This window comes from Triturus cristatus, chromosome 8, assembly GCF_964204655.1.
Source record: "Triturus cristatus chromosome 8, aTriCri1.1, whole genome shotgun sequence".
Lineage (NCBI taxonomy): Eukaryota > Metazoa > Chordata > Amphibia > Caudata > Salamandridae > Triturus > Triturus cristatus.
The window spans coordinates 141,854,577-141,873,734 of record NC_140591.1 but is presented as its reverse complement, the minus strand read 5'-3'; the positions used below and the strand labels follow the sequence as shown (position 1 = coordinate 141,873,734).

The 19,158-nt window shown below is 43.7% G+C and overlaps 1 long non-coding RNA gene across 2 annotated transcripts in view; it reads right to left on the bottom strand.

Moving 5' to 3' along the window:
- Positions 1-19,158, bottom strand: part of LOC146801694 (uncharacterized) — a 985,270-nt gene that overhangs the window by 126,274 nt on the left and 839,838 nt on the right. The window lies entirely within an intron of this gene.

Genomic DNA, 19,158 nt, shown 5'->3' with positions numbered 1-19,158 from the left:
CGTCCCACACGCACCTGGCGGCTCACGAGTGATCAGCCGTTCCTCATTGAGCCTCTCCCGGTGGTAACTCCAGCGCGAAGGCACCCATTCCCTCAAGGGCACGGGAGCCGAGGGTCGAGGGGCCAGCTCATTTGGGCACAGATCGAAGTGCAGAGAGTATGGCCTGCAGTAGTCCTCCTGTCGCCCCCTCGCTATTCATGCACCTGGCGGGCCCAGCCGAGCCGCTCGTCCCGCTCGGGGGCCGCATCCGCAAATGGTGTCGGCGGAGCTGGCTGCGCTCACGGTCCCCACCGTTGACACCGGGGCTGAAAAGCGGCCATTCCAGTCTGGATTCTCGTCACCTCCGTGCTGCGACAGACCGCTGAGTCCCCTCACTGACGAGCCGTTGCTCCCTTCCCCCGCGGGGTGGGATCCGCCATTTTGATGAGCGCCGGGGCGCCGGAGCAGGGCTTCTTTCGCAGGCTAAGACTGTGAAATCTGTAACCTGGGGTGCTCAGTTCATGCCCCGCGAAGTCAGCTTGCCAGAGCTGCAATTCCAAGCCAGGAAGACGACATGTAACCGCCGTGAGCCGGTCAGAAGCCAATCGTGGGCCGGGAGCCGAGACAAACTACGTCTGTCCGGCCATCTTGCTCGGCCACGCCCCCCTTGTTTTTCTTTTTAACAGACGAGGCTGGTTAGGTTCCTGGCAGTGGGATGGAAATACCTTTATGGTCGTCATACATTTGTTGCTTTGTTGGAAAACAGTACCAGCTTTTGTTTTTCCCTTAGCAGTCCAAATTCAACACAAGCCGATTTCGGTTGGATTGCTTAGTCCGAGGCGGCGACTTTGCTGTGAATTCGAGGAAATCCTTCCTTCAAACCTACTACTTCGATCATGACCATGCCATAACAAGGACCGTTGTTTCGTCCCTTTGTGATAATACTTGTTCCTAGACACTCATAAATTGCACATCAGGGATAAGTGTTCAGGGATTGCCCCCATTCAAGTCTTCCTGCCATCAGAAGTGGTTCTATTGTTTCCAGGCACAGCATGCTAATTATTGCCACTGGAGGGGGGCAGCAGAAAAAGGACAACACATAGTATGATTTTTAAAAAGTGCCTTTCAACTACAGATATGAAAACTCAATGTTTCACCACTAAACTAGATTTTTGATGAATAGTACAAAGGAACATTTTAACTGGTTTCTAGTGTTTTCCTAGCTAAATTTAGATAAATAGAAGTTTTACTACCAACCAGACCTCTCCTTAGAAATGTACCACTGTATCTACACAGGGTAAAGTGCATTTAGAATATTTTTCACTCTAGGGACATACTTTACCTTAATATGTAGCATGTCACATGTCCTACTTTCATACATTATGCACCCAACCCTTTAGGCTACAGGATAAATGTTATTATTTATTAGGGGCAACATTCACCATGGCACGTTGGTACTAGGAACCAGAATACAACATAGAGAGCAGAAATACACAGCACCTTATTAAGAGAAAACAACAAGATATGAGGACTGGTCATCAAGGCGTAAAACTAGAGCTGTGTAAATAGATACGCTTTCACAGCATGCTTAATAGTTCCAAAGTTGGAGATGCTGCACAGATACAGTGGATGATCATTCTAGAGCTTGGTAATCAGCACATGAAAGGCTCACCTGCCACACTATGCTTGCTTATACTGTCACAAACATAAAAGAGAAACAGCACTGGACCACAGTAACAGATGGACTGGCAGAGGGTCACTAGGCAGAATACTATACAAAGATATGTGGGATATCAGAGTACTTTGAGTTTCATTTTAGGGTGACTTATCTAATGTATGAAAGTAGGTTTTTGTGCCTGCACCAAACATGACCAGGTTATCTCATCCCATTTGTAAGTTACACTTCTAAAATGTAATAAAGCAACTCCAATGTTATCATGCAGGCATTGCAATAGTGAAAAAGGAATTTTCGAGTTGTTCACTACCAGGACATGTGCAACTTAAAAGGACGTCCTACTTTTTAAATATATTGTACCTTGCCCTCCGGGCTGTCCAGGGCCTACCCTAGGGGTGACACATATATTAAAAGGAAGTTTTGGACCAGGCAAAAGGTTTATTTTACCAGGTCGAAATGGCAGTTTATGATGCACACAGAGACTCTGCAATGGCAGGCATGAGTCATGTTTAAAGGGGTACAAGGACTACTTAAATGGGTGGCATAATCAGTGCTGCAGGCCCACTAGTAGCATTTAATTTACAGTCTGTAGTATCCTCAGGTCATGTTATTATGTTCCCTTCATTCTGTACCTAGCTGTTCAGCCAGTGTCAGTGTTCCGCGTAGAATGTTAGTGTGGGTGGAATGCTTAGATACTGTGTGTGGACTGAGACAGTTGGGAAGATGGGCTGAGCAGCTAGGAGGCTGCTCCTGGTGGGGCTAATGCTGGGGCCTATGTTGGGGCCTATTGTGGAGCCTGTTCTGGATTTACTACTTCTACACCTATGATCTTAATAAACTACATCTACTCCTACCTGGCCACGTCTACAGTGTCTACTTGTACATCCTGCACACGTGGGGCCAGCCCACTACATTTATGGCGACGATCTGGAGAAAATCTCACGCAAAAAGCAACATGAACTCAACCAAGAATGAGGAGTGGACAAAGAGAATGTGTAGAAAAGAACCAAGGTCATGTAAAATGGTAAAAAAGAAACAAGCGTCAAGAAATGTAAAGAAAAGAAAAGAAACCTGTTTAACGACGCAGTTGAAGAAAAAGAAATATGTCAAGCATGCCTGTCTGCCCCACCAGTGTCCATCACACCGGACAGTCCAACCCAGGCATGTTGTGTTGTCATCTGAGTGTCTTCAACAGCCAGAAAGTTATCAACAAAAGTGTCTAGGTTTGTCAAGAAAATCAAACTTAAAAAAAAAGGGTACACCGTGTACAAGCAACAACAAGCATGTCACTATTAATGGAGAGTGCCTCTGCAAACAAGGTAATCACTGGTTGCATCGAGTGGGTGAGGTGTTTTATTTGAAAATGAGGATCAACTTTTCAGCGTGTTTCTGAGTAATGCACGACAGCTGTTTACCCGACTTCAGCACTGGTGTTGTAATACAAAGAAAGCAGTTTGCGTATTAGAATGACTTTCACCTTGGTAAGTGAGTCGTCTAGTCTTCACCTTCTTAAAGTGCAGCTATCGTCTTGCCAGAGAGTTTGGTGTACACTCATTGCAAGTAACTTTATGGGCATATTTTGTGAGTGTTATGAATGCGTGGCATCAAACGGAACCATCGGCCAAGACGAGTGAAAGTTTCCGTGAGTCTACATTATATTGACGTACTTGAAGTAATTTTTAAAATGGAATTCAGCATGGTAAATATTATGGTCATTTGTACCTGTGACAGTTAAACGGCTTGATTGCAGTTTCAAAACGCGAGCACGAGACATCTCGCGAAGTGTGGAGTCATAGAGTTTCTCATCTGTTCTTTGATGACGTTTCCAACTATGTTGCGAGTCGTTTTGTTTCATGGACGTGCCGTGAGCCATCCAGCACTAGCGTGACTCTACGTGTAATCATCGTGGGACTGTCATGTTAGTTCATTGCCAACCACTTTGTATGCAAGCAGTATATTTTTACAATGACAGTGCCAGCGTAGGGAATTTGAGGAGTATTGCCAACCACGTTTTGTGCGCAAAAATAAAGTTATTTGAAAAAAAAGTCGGTGATGATTGGGCACAGGTGCTGCACTATCTGTGCAGTGAGAGCCTTAGGGGAATTTGAGCGTCGGCGTAACTTACAGCAAACGGAAAAAAAAAGTAAAAGAACAACTAAATAAGAAGAAGCAGACAAGTGGTATTTTCGTATTTAAAGGTACTGTGTTTTGATGGTAGCAGCGATCAAAGGGTCACCAGTAAGCACTCACCGTTTATTCATGAAGCGACGAAGCGGTGTATTGAAAGTTTCAAAACTGCGTGTGCGACTTCATGAATTTGAAGTGCTCAAATTGTTTTTGTTGGAACGCCTGTCGCGGTGACAGGCACACCATTGACTTTTGAATTACAAGTTTGTGGTACATGTTTTAGAGATTTCACGCAACATGTTTTTTTTATAAGTGGAAGAATTTAATGCAAAAAAGAATGTTTCACAAGAGAGTTAATTTTTTTGCAAAAATGGTTATTTCTTTCTACAATGTCTTATGATTTGCTGTATGCCAACGTTGTTTTATCGCTATGTTATAGATCTTGTTTTGTTGGCATGGGAGTGGGTACTAGTCCCATGTCTCTTATGTACGCATCCCTGCTTAAGGGATAGGGGTGGGTTTTTTTAGTCCCATGACCCTTGTATAAAATGTTTTATCCCTGCCTGCCTAAGGGATAGGAGTGGGTTTTAGTCCCATTTCCTCTTTAGATTGTTTTATCCCTGATAAGGGATAGGGGTGGGTTTTTAGTCCCATGACCCTTATATAAAATGTTTTATCCCTGCCTGCCTAAGGGATAGGAGTGGGTTTTAGTCCCATTTCCTTTTAGATAGTTATTCCTGCCTAGAGATGGGAGTGGGTTTTTAGTCCCATCACCCCACGTTCACAGTAATTTATTTGGGAATGGGTTTTAGCCCCATTTTTACAGGGGGTTTTAGTCCCACCTTTGTCACTTTGAGTTTGGGTGTTAGTCCCATTTACTCTGTTATAGGGGGTAAGAGTCCTACCTATTTATAGGGGGTTAGTGTCCCACCTATGTCATTAGTAATGGGTACCAGTCCTTTTTACTAAGTTTAAAGGGGGTACACCTTTACGTGTATGTTGGGTATCAGTCCTTTCATTTACGTTTTCACTGTCTTGTGTGTGGGTTTTAGTCCCATAGTGTCCCTTACATGAGGGTTGGCGTTTTGAGTTTTCGTCAGGGTCTTCTCACGTGAGAAGTACTTCCTTGGGTATTGTTCTACTCATAGACATTTATACCCGTAGGATTCTACTCTGGGTATCATATTCATTTGTCGTATGTGAGCTCTTATTTCACTTCTAAAAACTTTCTTTGTTCAGTATTAAGGGAAGGGGATGGTGTTAGTGTGTTGATCTATGCTTGCATCTTTCCTTTCTCTTTAGTGTGTCTGTTTTCCCTCTCGTGATGTATTTCTACATGCATTCCTGGGTTTATGGACTATTCATATCTTGTGTACATTTCTGTATTTATTTGTTTGCTTATTAGTAGTTTGGGTTTATTTTAGGCTTTATTAATTTTCAGTGTAAAGGAAGAGGATGTGTAGTATCCTCAGGTCATGTTATTATGTTCCCTTCATTCTGTACCTAGCTGTTCAGCCAGTGTCAGTGTTCCGCGTAGAATGTTAGTGTTGGTGGAATGCTTAGATACTGTGTGTGGACTGAGACAGTTGGGAAGATGGGCTGAGCAGCTAGGAGGCTGCTCCTGGTGGGGCTAATGCTGGGGCCTATGTTGGGGCCTATTGTGGAGCCTGTTCTGGATTTACTACTTCTACACCTATGATCTTAATAAACTACATCTACTCCTACCTGGCCACGTCTACAGTGTCTACTTGTACATCCTGCACACGTGGGGCCAGCCCACTACACAGTCCCAGGGTACATACAGTCCCACTTTACTTGGGACTTGTAGGTAAATTAAATATGCCAATGGGGTGTACGCCAATGTCACCCTGCTTTGAGCACAGAGTACAAGCACTTTAGCACTGGTTATCAGTGGTAGAGTCCTAAGGCCAACAACACCACTCCTAAATAGAATTGCTCAACTTCTGATAAATGCTCAGCATAGGATACTTGGATTACTTGTCATTGGATATACATGCTTCAGCTTTGTCTGCATGTGTTGTTTGACATAATAAACCAGCCCCATAGCATTTGGAGGGAGAAAAAACAAGCTAAAACAGTACTACACCATCGGAACATCTCTGACATTAGTACTATGATGAGCACGTCTCTAGTGTGGGAGGTACTGAACGTCAATGGCGGTTCCCAAACATGGCGCTTCAAGACAAACTTTTCTGCGCTGAACTCCACACAGCAAATGTTTAATATTTCAACGTGAATAAGGGATCATCTGTTGCCTCCCAGGCCACCCTATGGGAAGCCTTTAAGGCATGTGCTGTCATGTAGTTCCCTAACCTTTTGCTCAAATTTATAAAAACTGCAAAATCTAAACCCACTTCTAAAATCATCTAAAAGCAGCCTATCTCAAAAAAGCTATTATACGGTTTGAAACCCCAAGCACTCGAGGTCAAGAATAAAAACAGAAAAACACTGTTTCGATTCATTCTGTTTAAAAACAGGCCAAAATACTTCCCACAAAACAAAAAAGCTAACTGTTTATGTATTCCGAGTGGTAGTCGCAACATTGGTGTTGCCAGCGACCGCAGACAACGTTCCCAGTGGCGCACCTCGAAGAAGGTTTATGGAGCAAAGGTGGTTCCGGATTCAGAGGACTTTAAACAATACATCACTACATATGCCTGTGCTCTTAGATTCTTTTTGTAGCCAGTCTTTTTCATCGACTTCTCCCCTTTACAAGATGGCCGCCCTTAATTCTTAAGGTTCTTGGCCACTTGTTATTCTCTTGCGATTGTTACGGTGCAGGCCGGCCCTATATTAAGCTGGCACACACTAGACTCTGTTTCCACTTCGGACAGAGTCAGGACACGAAGATTACATCCCCAGCAGGGTTCTGTATGGACCCATGCTAAACTGGTGCAGACTCCGTAGACTTGGAGACCACAGCTGCATAGGGACATGGTGGTTAACATTCAGGCTACAGAGGTGCGGCAGAAGTAGCAACAGTAACTACTTCACCTCGCCAGTTAGGAGGTAAGCTTTACCGCTGCGTTGCTAATCCATTCCTCATGTTGCATTTGCTGGTATGTTTATCACATACATTCTCTTTTTTAACCCGTAGCAGGTGCCCGCCCAATCCAATCATCACTTGTGTACTTCATTCAGAGTTTTGCCACCTGCCGGGAGTGCCCTCCAGCATTTACCACCTGGCATTCCTTAATCTTGCAGCAGTATGATCAATTACTCTACACTTCATTCATTATCGGTTTATTTTTCAAATAGATAATCAAAATCCCTTTCTTTTGCTTATAGCTGTGGACTTTGTATCGATCACCATACACCCGGGAACAGATAAACCTTCGGTCCCGCTAAATTCTTTTTATCTTTATTTCCACTGTGACTTCCGTATTACAGCCTACTATATATGGTGAGTAAGAAGGATTTGAGTTTGGTATTTTCCTAATAGCGGTCCAAAACACCCTCTCGAGTCTATAGCCACACTATGTAACTATTCAGATGGCTTTTTTTTCAATCGTTTTTATACAACGTGTCATTTATTAATATGACTCTTGACAATTGTGAATGATATAGTTGCTCATTACTTTACATGCTAAGTCATAGTTAAGTGCCATGGCTTTCTTTCAGACTGTCTTCAGTATCCTGTCCTCTTGTTTTACACAACAGAGATCGATCTCTGCATTCCTTTTTACATAATATAGATTGTTCACACCATCTACATGTTTTTTGTCCACCATCAGGATATTTATATGCCTTCATTTAGGTTTCCTTTTCAAGCACAGGAATGCAACATTTTTGGAGGTATTTAATCATTTACACCATGTACAGGGTAAGAGTATTATTCCATCTTAGAGGTGAAGGATTTTGTCTATTCAATTTCTCCTCTTTGTACTCAGAACACTAGTGCTTTCTTTAGTTCTACAACCTTATTATTTGTCTCTCCTTTTCTGTACATACTTGTAATCTTAACACATTATGCTTTACAGCTTCTGGGAACATATCAGTGTTTCTTTAATGCGGTATCCAGATTGGCGGTGACAAATTGTGAACTATTCTAGTTTTCATCTTTAAATAACTATTTGATGCAATCTATCTAGGCACATATCATTGCAGGTTTTCAGTGGCTTTCTTGAAGAAAGCGTTTTTGTGCCGAAACAGGCATAGATTAATTTGGAAGACACTTGTCAACTAACCACATCAAGGAATTACTGTTGCCAACAACATTGTACCAATATTGACTAATGTACACGTTATACATTATTTGTATTGTATATATTGTTTTTGATCACATTTAATTTAGTTATTTCTTAGTGTGTATGTGTTAGTTTGATTGTTGATGCGAATGGAGGATGAATGAAAGAACAATGATGACATTTCTAATGATATGTTTATAGAATTCAATTGCTTTTTACACTTAATAACATATTGATAAATGAATATAAAAACAAATCAAAGAATATTATCATTAAATATATTTACTTTATTTTCTTTCACATACACTTTTTGCCTTATTTATCTGTTGTTATTGCATATATTTTATTTTTAATTCTTAACTAGTACACCCTGATAGAAAATATTTAGGAGTAACCCGAGGTCTTTCTATATTGCAAAGATGGTTCCATCCAGTTCCCACAGCAGTTGCCGAGGCAGGTACTACGTCCTGTAAACGTTCCACAGAGCCAATATCCAGTTCACTAGAAGCCAAAACATTCCAGGGTCGCTCGAAGAATGCATTCAGCAGCAATGGAATACGCTGGGGACAACTATACCCACGGGCCTTTAAATGGTCCATCAGTACTTCAATGTCCATTGGTGCAACCAATTGTGATCAGTGACCAGGGCGCATTTATGACTTCACAGCAGGCAGCGGAATACAGGTTGTGCACAGTAAGGCCACACAGGCCTGAACAATAGGAACACATGCTCATTCAGTTCTTGAAGCAGAGGTGTGCCGAAGCAATGTATCATGCGCTCACTGCATTGCAGCACAGGCAGTACTGTCTCCATTCCGGTTTGAAATGGGACATTCATTGCGGAGCATGAATATGAAAAAAAGAATTTCCGCCGCAGGTAGCAGGACAAACTGAAGACCTTCAAAAACGCTTCCTAGTATGAAGTGTATGAATGATTGTATAACTCTGAAAATTGTCTGAAAGGTGCTAACCAATCCAGAGCCAATAAATTTTAAAAAGTGTGCTACACCCTTTGTTCCAGACATGTTTAAGGTACAGTGGACCAGCTACCCAAAATGCAATGGGAAGTTAGTATGAAGTAGCATCTGTACTTCGGACGAAGACCTTGCAACCTGGAGAGCGAACGTCTCTTGGGCAGATGTTCAGGCCACATCCTTTTGAAAAAGCATGGATTTCAGTTTGCTCAGGGAATCAAAGCATATGTCGGAAACATTTATCGAAGGCCACATCGTTGCCTTCCTAACTTTGTGGGCACGTAGAAACAATACTTGTGTTCAACAAGTAACTATGTCATTAACCATCACAAGTTAAGCAATGCCTGGTTCCATTCCACAGCAGCCTTGATCATTCAGCATCAAATAACTCCCATTAGAGAGTAGCTTGAAAACCGGATGAATCATGGCAGCCGAAGAACCCTTCAGATAACAGGGCAAGTACGCATCATACGCATTACAACTCCCGTGAAGTGAAATGTCCTTGTAAATCAAGGACCCGCTTAAAGCATTCTCACAGTCGGAACCGCTAAGAAAAACATCTGTGTCCCCAATTTTGCACCTGAACTTGAAAGGCAAATACCAGCATTCATGCAAAAATCCGTCCCTAAGGCATCATCATATTTGCCTACCTGATGATGTTGTAGACAATATTGGAATTGGAATGTTGTGACTGTTAAGGTGATGTAAACATGGATTATCCAATTCTTGGATGGTGTTTCGACAACAGTGAAAGGCAATTGTTTCAATTTTTCAATGTGCAACATGGTATACTTTGTATCTCTATGTACCATTAATATCTGTCTATCAGAGAGATCGTATGAGGAAAACAGATTGGATGTGTTGATATAATGCTACGGCACTTGGCCTGAACGCAAGGTTTGAAGTGTCCAGCTTAACAACATAATGGACCGAAGTTGTGACTGTCCGTGATGCAAAATAGACATGCCTGGTGTATTTATGTCAATTGCAGACAATACTATGTTGCCCAAAATATACTAGGATAATGTTGTTGTGCCATTGTCAATCTCACACAGCCTTTCAGCAACTTCCTGTTGAGAGACTTTCCATAGCTCATGGTATGTTACATACAAGAAGCGTTATTGACGTGGGTTCCGGGGACCTAGCAAGAAATCCCTGATATCCATGTCATCAGACAGAAGAGACAAGTGTTGCTTCATCTGAGATAGTATTGAGGTTTTTAGCCAGTCAAGGCACAACGTCACCACCCCCAAATGTTCTGATTGTACATAACGTTGATCAGGCCTATTGATCTTAATCCCTTTCACATTTCCCAGGAATCTGGACTGACATCCATTAATGAAAAAAAACGCGAAACCAACCATCCCTTCCAAAGGTGGTCTGATGAAGTGTAAGAGCCGTTGCGTATCATGGTATCTAGTGAATCCTCAGTGTACTGTGTGAAATGCTGCCAGTTCTCAAAACTTTCATATGCAGAAATATGTGGTGTGTTCAAATTCTTCATCTTGACTATTCCAAGACATGAAGTTTGTTGCACCATTTTGCCCAGGAAAATCATTTGAGGGCATATTATTAAGGACGGCGTTAAAAATTATCGCCGGTTCTGGTGTGAACATGGGCTTCTATTGGAATTCTCCAGGGCAAATTATCAAGCCCATTATCGCCGCTTTAGCGCCAGTTTTCTGCCGCTAAACCGCGATAATTTTAACCCCGTCCTTGATAATATGCCCCTTGGTATGGTATTAGGCATGCTCTACCAAAGCCTGGTTCCCTGCCCTGACCTGCCAGTCCTTTGTCCCCCAAACAGATTTTGTATCTAATGTGTCCTTCCAAAAGTCAAAACCCTGTACAGACAGATGGAAAAGAAAGGAAGCAGAGGATATCAGCTTGGTGTTTGCTAGCATATTTTTCTTTGCATTTTTATTTGCAGATGTAGGTGCAAGCTTATAATGATATGAAGCTGGTTCTGATGAGTCAAAAACCAGAAAAATAGGCAAACTTCTGTGCAAATGTTTGTGAACTAACTTTTGGAGGCATCAGGGAGTCTTCCCCTAGGGGGTAATTTTAAACAGCACGTGGAATACTTGCTTTATGCAAAAAGTGGTGACCATAGTGTTGGTAACAGGACATATCACCATAATTAGATGTACCATCATACAATTCATCTGAAGAAAACACAGTTGACTGCTCCAGGTCTTCTAGCATATTATGTACTGTATCAATGTCCCAATCATCAGAAATAGTACTAGAGGTGATGATATCCTAAATTTCCGTGAGGGCTATACACATCATATGATGTCCCATACTATTCCAACTGGAACTGCTGTAATGTTCACCAGGGACAGGTCCCTTTGTTCATGGTGAGATGGTTGCAAGTGGTTTCAATCTCAAGTGCACAAGCTGGACTGCGGAGCATTCTGGGAGAAAATGTCCGTTCAGAATCAGGAAGAAGACAGTCACCAAACAAATCCAGAAGACCAGGAAAAGTAACCCACTTGTTATCCTACAGTGCAACCAAGGAGTAACAAAGTATGTCTTTTTTCAGCCAAAGATAGAGAACACACACTTGTAGCTTGAAAGGGAGATGCGGCGGCAATGGTGGCTCAGGTTCAGTTGAATCTGATAAGAAATCACCATAGTCCACTAAGTAGCCAGACACCGTACTGTCTATCTATTTTTGGCAGCTCAGGCAGGTTCTTTAGAACAAGGAGATGACTCAATCTCTGGTATATTGACGTAGATCTTGTTTTCTTCGAGTTGTCAAATTGAAATCTGTTTCTCTGTACTAGTCGATTGTACAGTTGCTGTTGTTTCAACAGGGAGAAGAATAATTTCATTGTTTTTTACTGTCTCTTGCTAGAGAGAGGAATATTCTTTAGTTATTAAAGCTTCCATCTGAACTTTCTGTATGGTAGCGGGAGGAGAGAGGTGGCTACCCAGGATGCCATGTGGCCTACTGTTGATAATCTGCCACATAATGTGGTGTGATCAGATCAATAGAGAAAAACCTTTTGTCTCTTCGACCGGCAAGGGACATAAGAAGTACACTTCTGGTATCTTTAACAGCCAGGACAGGTCCACAAATGTTTCACTGACCCAGCCAGGTTATGCTGGAACAAACTTCACTTCACCAGTGGCACTGTAGTTTACTTGGATGTTGCTTTTTCCGTCATGGAATTGATTCTGTAAAACAGCCAAACGTTCATTGATGTCAAACGGTGTGTCTGCTGCCACTGTGCCAACATTGTCGGGGTCTGAGACCCACATTCTCACCCCAAACAGGACTTCATATGGAGTACGACCACCCAGGGATGTTTTGGGCATGTTGTTAAGTGCCCTCTGGACCCCATATAGGTGATGAATCCAACTGCGACCTGAACCTAGTACCTTCACTGTTAAAGATGGCTTAAAGTCACGTGTTTACCTCTTGACTACAGAATTTCCCTCAGGATGATAGGAGGAGGAGTACTTCAAGGTCACACCCAAACTTCCCATGGCTTCTTTGTAAGCCCGAGAGCTATATGCCGAACCATGGTTGGAATGTAGTGAGTCAATTGCGTATGTCACGATAAAGACTCGCAAATCTTTGATAACAGTTCGGGCGCCAGCCGACCGCTGTGCCCATACCCACAGGAATCTGAAGCATGAATCTACTGCCACCAAGATGTACTTGATTGTAAGGGACCACAGTGATCCAAATAGACGTAAGCCAGAGACTTCTTTGAAATCAACAGAGGAGCTTGTGGTGGACAGGCTATGGTGGAACCCTTCATCTGTTGGCAGATGTCACATTTGAAGACAAAGTCCTTGGTCTGTTTAGTAAGACCAGGCCACCAATAGCACTGCTTCAGTAATGAAACTGTAGCAGTTATGACTGCACATGTTGAACCTAGGCCCTCAGTTGCGGCTAGTATTAATCCCAATCTGAGATGAGTATTTGGTATAACTCTATCCTCCACTCTTGGAATGTGATTATACAGTATGTTTTGTGCATCTAACTTGCAGGCGTACCTGAGTGGAAAGCCTTTTGGCAGGTGCATATTGTTGTATGCACCATTGACATGCACCATGATGTCTCTGTCTATTCTTGTACTAGAAAGAGTAATTGCAGCAATGGCAGAAGTACTTACTGTTGCCATAGTGGCTTTGTGGAAATATACATTTTTAGGGGTACACTGGTGCAGGGTCACCCTTTTGTCCAGGTGATCCAAAACCAACAAAGTAGAGACCAGCACTGGAGTAGGAATAAATAACAAGTTTATTAATCACTCATGAGTGGGACAACGTCCACACAGCACTCTCAAGAGTTGGAGGAGGTAGTACACTGACTTCACAAACCAGTGCCCTTTTATACAGGTTTTGTGAAGTGTAAGCATGTGAACAGAAATAGGAAGAGCAAGTTTTGGAAGTAGTTTTCAGCAAACAAGGGCAGTTGAATAACCACTTGGTCAGCAAAGCGGGAGGGGGAGAAGGAGTGCTTATGGCAGCAGTAGATGATTGACAGTTAACAGGTATACTGGTAGCTACAAACTCTCAGCATGTACATTGCTTTTTGCTGAGTCAGGAAGTCAACAAAAATAGATAGCACAAGCAGAGTGAAAAGACGAGAGAATTACGAAGGAAACTTAAATGGACACCACAGCCAAAATGGCTGCAGCTTATGCCAAGTAAAATATTACAAGTTTTCCACATTCGGCCCTTTTTGCATAAGCTAAGACATTTTCTTATACTTTAAAAGGGGTAAGATAAATATCATGTATATCGATCAGCATCATATCGCTGACTTCTCGGTCTATTGCTAAACGGGCATTTTATATTTCGGACATTTGTAAGCGCCTGATTTTCCTACTATTCAAAGCCGCACCAACAAAGAAAAAGAGCCCCAAATTAAAGTCAACATATTGCTGTAATGCAGTGTCAGTTTGATCCACTTAATCATTATTTATAGTTCTTTTGAATCGGTTCAAGGAAATGTCATTAAACAGTTTTTGATCTTCATGATAAGATGCAGGTGCTAGGAACACAGGAGAAAGCAAGAAGGACACGTAGCATGTTCCGGACCATTCAATTGGTAGATGATAGTAGCCTTTACTCCCACAAATGAAATAAGTGTTGTGCGAGGATAGAAAACTGCTATTATTTGTTCCAGTAATGTTCAATACTGTGGTACTTTTTCTCACTGGGATACTACCAAAACTGCTCACACAAAGATTTGCTCAGGCTCTAGTAACAGCGATGACAAAAGGCCCATGGCCGTTCGAGTGTTGGGGAAAACATAACGTGTGGAGGAATTTCCTATGCGATACTCCTCCATTTCCCATATAGGTCCTTTGGCTTGTGGGTCCCTTTCCTCATCGGGGTAACAAACTTTTCATTCATTAGAGTCATATAGAAGTTTGAACCAAGCTGGGCATGAGCCATTGTGAGAGAATGGCAGCGGTGACAATGGGATTTCTTTTACGTTCTGATGAGGAGGAATCTTGCTACAAACCCAACAGTTAGTAGCATTGCTTAGCTTGTGTGTCTGATGCAACATTTGAAGAAATGAATTGTTTCGCAGATTTTGCCAGTATCCCTGTTCATGTTGGGGCAAATCAAAATGATGGTGCTCTTTTGCAGCAAGTGATGTAACAGTAATGTTAGGTAAGGAGGCTTCAGGCATTACTTCCTCCACTACCCACATTACAGTAGCGATGATGGCAGCAGTCAAAGTCAGCCCAAGGATGCAGATTGTACAGCCGTTGCACATTGTTGCAGCGATCTCCTTCTTCTTAGGCAAGCTCATTTTCATAGGCAAACAACAAAATAGATGATGCCCTAAGATCCTGGGCAGGCGTTGGTTTCTTCACTAACGTTGAGACGAGTAGTCAGTCTTTAACCACCCAGGACAGTGGCTCAAACAGTCTCTTTCTGCGCTGAAATGTCTTTCTTCCTGGATCGAAGCAGATATCTAGATGTACCAGGGATTGTGTGGTCCGGGAAGACTTCCTCAGGTCCTTCAGCAGACGCAGCTCATCCTCTCTCAGTGACCAAAATGTCGCGATGATCTGTCAGCATAGCAGGGCTCATGAAGGAAGAGCTTCCTGCACCTGCTGATAAATAGAAGACAAGCTGTCAGTTAACTGAAACAAATAGTCACTCATCAACATGTCTGGGGTACCTAATGCTGGTGCAGAACAAAGGGCTTGGCGTAACTGTTGGAAGGCGCTCTGACACTCAGCAGTCCATGGGAGGGGTATAAAAGGGCCAACAAAGGTTTAGTAATGTGTGTAAAACTGGCAACAAAAAAAGGTGAGGCCAATCAGTGCACGAACATCCTTCTGAGTGCGGGGGTACAGGAGTGTCTAGAATAGTCTGAATGCGGTCTGGTGTAAGTGCACGTCCCTCCTTAGACAGGAGGTGACCTAAATAGGTAACCTGCTGTCTACAAAATTGCAATTTCTTTCGCAAGACTTTGTGATGATGGAAGACAAGAAATGATAACAATAACAGTGTTCCTTCTTCACACTAGGTAAGGATGCCAGAGTGGCATCCTCATTGATGAGACAGAATCTCTCAACCATCGGATAGTTGTTATTTAAAATAACACGCACACCTTCTGGAGAACAACGTATTGTGGGACGAAAATATTTAAGCATATCGATACCCACACTGTTTTCCAGCGTGTTAGGGAAAAGAAAAAATAGACATGCTGCAGTGAATTTGTCAAGTCCAAATTCAAGTTGCTGTGAAAGTGGGCACGGTGTAGGTGTCCCATCGAATCCTATCCATGTTATCATTGTGCGGGACAGGAGAGCCCTAGGAATCAATTTTTTAGACAGAGCACCACGAGTAGCTCCTGTATCAACCAGAAACCGATCAGTAGATCCCAAGACGCTTGCGTCAACATAAGGACCCATTCGATCTACTGAAACCTCAACCGGTTCCTTACCCTGTCCTAGGCATCCCTATGCGTAGTCAGAATCTGCAAGGGTATCAGCAGAATAATCAGACAATTGATATTGATTTCGTCTATCAAAAGTATTAGAGTAATGATGGCCCTACCGCGGTTTCTTTATGTGCTGGAAAATACTCCATACCCGGTGCCGCCGACCTACTTCCGCGCGGTAGCAGCGCAGGTCTCCAACCTCCTCTGGGGCAACAAACCAGCGCGCATTGCACAAGCAAAACTAGTCCGTGGGTGGTACGACGGGGGCATTGCGCTCCCAGATATCCAGCTCTATTATTGGGCGGCGCAGCTTAAGGTGATCAACCAGTGGCTCCATGCACCTCAGTCAGACCCCGCGTTTAAGGCAGATAGGGATATACTGGGTGAAAGGGGTCTGCTAACTCCACTCTATGACGCCCGGTTGGCCCCGCAGCTGATCGGCCCTCTGCGACAGACTGTGTCTATCTGGCATGCGGCGCAGGCCAGGCTGGGTTGGCGGGGGGTCCTGACGCAGCTTACGCCTCTCTGGGATACAAAACGACTGGGACGTCTGAGGGACAGCAAGGGCTTTGACGCTTGGGACGCCATCGGGATCTCGGTGATAGGCGACGTGGTGCACAAAGGGGAGGTGGTCCAATTCGCTCACTTACAACAACAATATGAGCTGGCTCCCTCAGAATGGTTCCGCTACCTACAGATGAAACATGCCCTGTCGACACAGTTAACCCCAGGTGTGCAGGTTCCGGAGGCATCCCCACTGGAGGACAGGTTGTTGACCGAATACATGCCTAAGAGGGCCACGTCCCTCACGTACCGTAAATTGATCAACAATTTACCAGACCCTATGGGGCAGTTGCGGGAGAGATGGGCCAGCGAGGTCGGCGATTTTGATGACCCGGACTGGCGGGAGGCGCTGGCCTCGCCACGTGAGGCGGGTATACCCTCGAGGCTGCGGCTGGTGCAGCTTCGTATTTTACATCGCTCATACTTCACCAGGAGCTTGTTACATAAACTGGGTAGAGCGCCGCATCCCTTCTGCCTGCGGGGTTGCGGGGAGGAGGGAACCTTCTACCACCTGATCTGGGACTGTCCTGTTCTCCAACAATTCTGGAAGCGAGTGCTGCGGACGATGTCACAGGTGTGCGGGGTGTCGCTGCTGCCTGAGCCCAGGCGTTGTCTCTTGAATGTGTGGGAGCCCACGGATCTCAATCGTCAGGCGCAGGGCTGGGTGACGCTTGGGAACATGACGGCCAAACGGAACATAGCCCAACACTGGGGGGCGGTGGAGACGCCGTTGCTATCAACGTGGAAGAGGGAGATGGATAGGGCTATGTTTGCTGAGCGCTCCGTCTTTGTCAGGCGGGGTTGTCCTCGAAAGTGGGTCAGAGTGTGGGGAGCATGGAACAAGTATAGGGGTAATATATGTGATCCACCACCTCTTTCTGATGAGGAATCCTCTGACTCGGATGGCTAGGGAGGCTGAGGGGGTGGAGGGGAGGGTGGGCGACACTGGTGATTTCCAGGTCTCCGACCTGGGCCTATTTGAAATAATTATGACTGTGCATGGTGATTTGTCTAATGTACTATATATACGGTCTGATTCTATGTCCTTTAGTTGTATTTGTTGTGAAAACAATAAAAAAAAAATTAAAAAAAAAAAAAAAGTATTAGAGTAATTTGGTCCTTCTTCAACTGCTTCAAATCTGGGGCGAGCTCCTGTACCTCCCCAGTTTCCTGAATTCCCTGGGCGTCCTCTCATACTTACCCTTCCCCGCCGATACTGCTGACCTTACAAAAGAGGGCACTCAGACCGCCAATACCCAGTCTCTTTACAATAAGCATATTGATCAGGGGACAAATTTGCTCGAGGGAAAGGGGGAACTCCTGATGTATACATTGCAGGTCCGCCTCTTCCACCTCCCCTAAACGGTGGACTATATATTTGAGCCAACATAACTTTTGTCTTTAACTCCTTAACCTTCTTATCCTCCCTGCCTTTTGCTTCCTGTTCCTGCCACTCATAATATTAGGCCACAGTCAAAAGGTAAACTGGGGAAGACGTAGTCCAAGAACTCTCGCTGGTCTTTAAGTGACTAGCTATTTCCGGTAACATATTAGCGACACATTTATCAACAAACAAATGTGTACCCGTATCATCGGCCAATGACTGACCACTAAAATCATGGAATGTTTCCTCAAACCTTGAAAAGAAGTCAGAAACTGACTCATCCGCTTTCTGTTTACAGGACGCTAACGTAGTCCAATCTATTTTTTTAGGGAGTATGAGAGTCTTTATCTTAGTCACAATAGCTTTAGGAAGATCTAATATCTCCTTCTGAGGTTTCTGCGCAGGCTCCCTTTCCGCATATATTCTTTCTAATTCCACCCAGATGTCACCAAATGCCGCATTGTCATCTATTTTACGTATTGTTTTCCACATATCAGGGGGCAAAATAAGCCTAAAGAACATATCAATATCTGCAAAGGTCATAGTGCAGGAGCTAATGGCTCCATCCACCTCCACATAGAAGGCGGCAATATTTTTCCGGGGGTCGGGCAAAGCAGCTGTACGAGCCATCACATCAGCTCTACTCCAAGGAGTGTAAACCCAATTATATATAAAATATCCCTTTGCATCATCCGAAGTTTTATCATTATTGGTTCCCTCACCCTTCGGAGGAACATACAGGGGTGCAGCTTCAGGCATAGGTTTCATAGCAGACTCACTACTACTAGGTTTATTCACATCCACCAAAGCATCTACTTTCTTTGCCTGAGATGGAACTGCTTCTGAAACTTTATTTTTCCTAGCTACTTCTTGCTCCTTTCGCAAATGCAATGTGTCATCTCGTAATTTGACCACCTGTCTAATCATATCAGGTAGGTTCGAAAAAAGGAAAGTCCCATCTCCTAACTGGTTGTAATCAGTACATCTGGTTCTGTTGCATTAGAAATATCCCGCAAACCATATATTACCTCCCAAGTGAATTTTTCTACAAAAATAAAACTGTTTGGCGTCTTCCCAAGTCTGAACTGTAACTGTGAGGACCGTTGCTGTAGTAGTCAGACATGCTTCCTCTCTAGCAATATCCCGCAAGTTATCTTTCTCCTCCCTAGATAAAGTAGAGCGAGTCTGCCACCCAATTTGCTTATCTTTATCTTTTTCTTCTAAAGACAAATGCTCCTTATCAAAAACCTCATTCTCAGGGGCACTTGGAGTGGCGAATTTATACGGGAGTGGAGGTTGATCTAATAGGATGCAGTCAT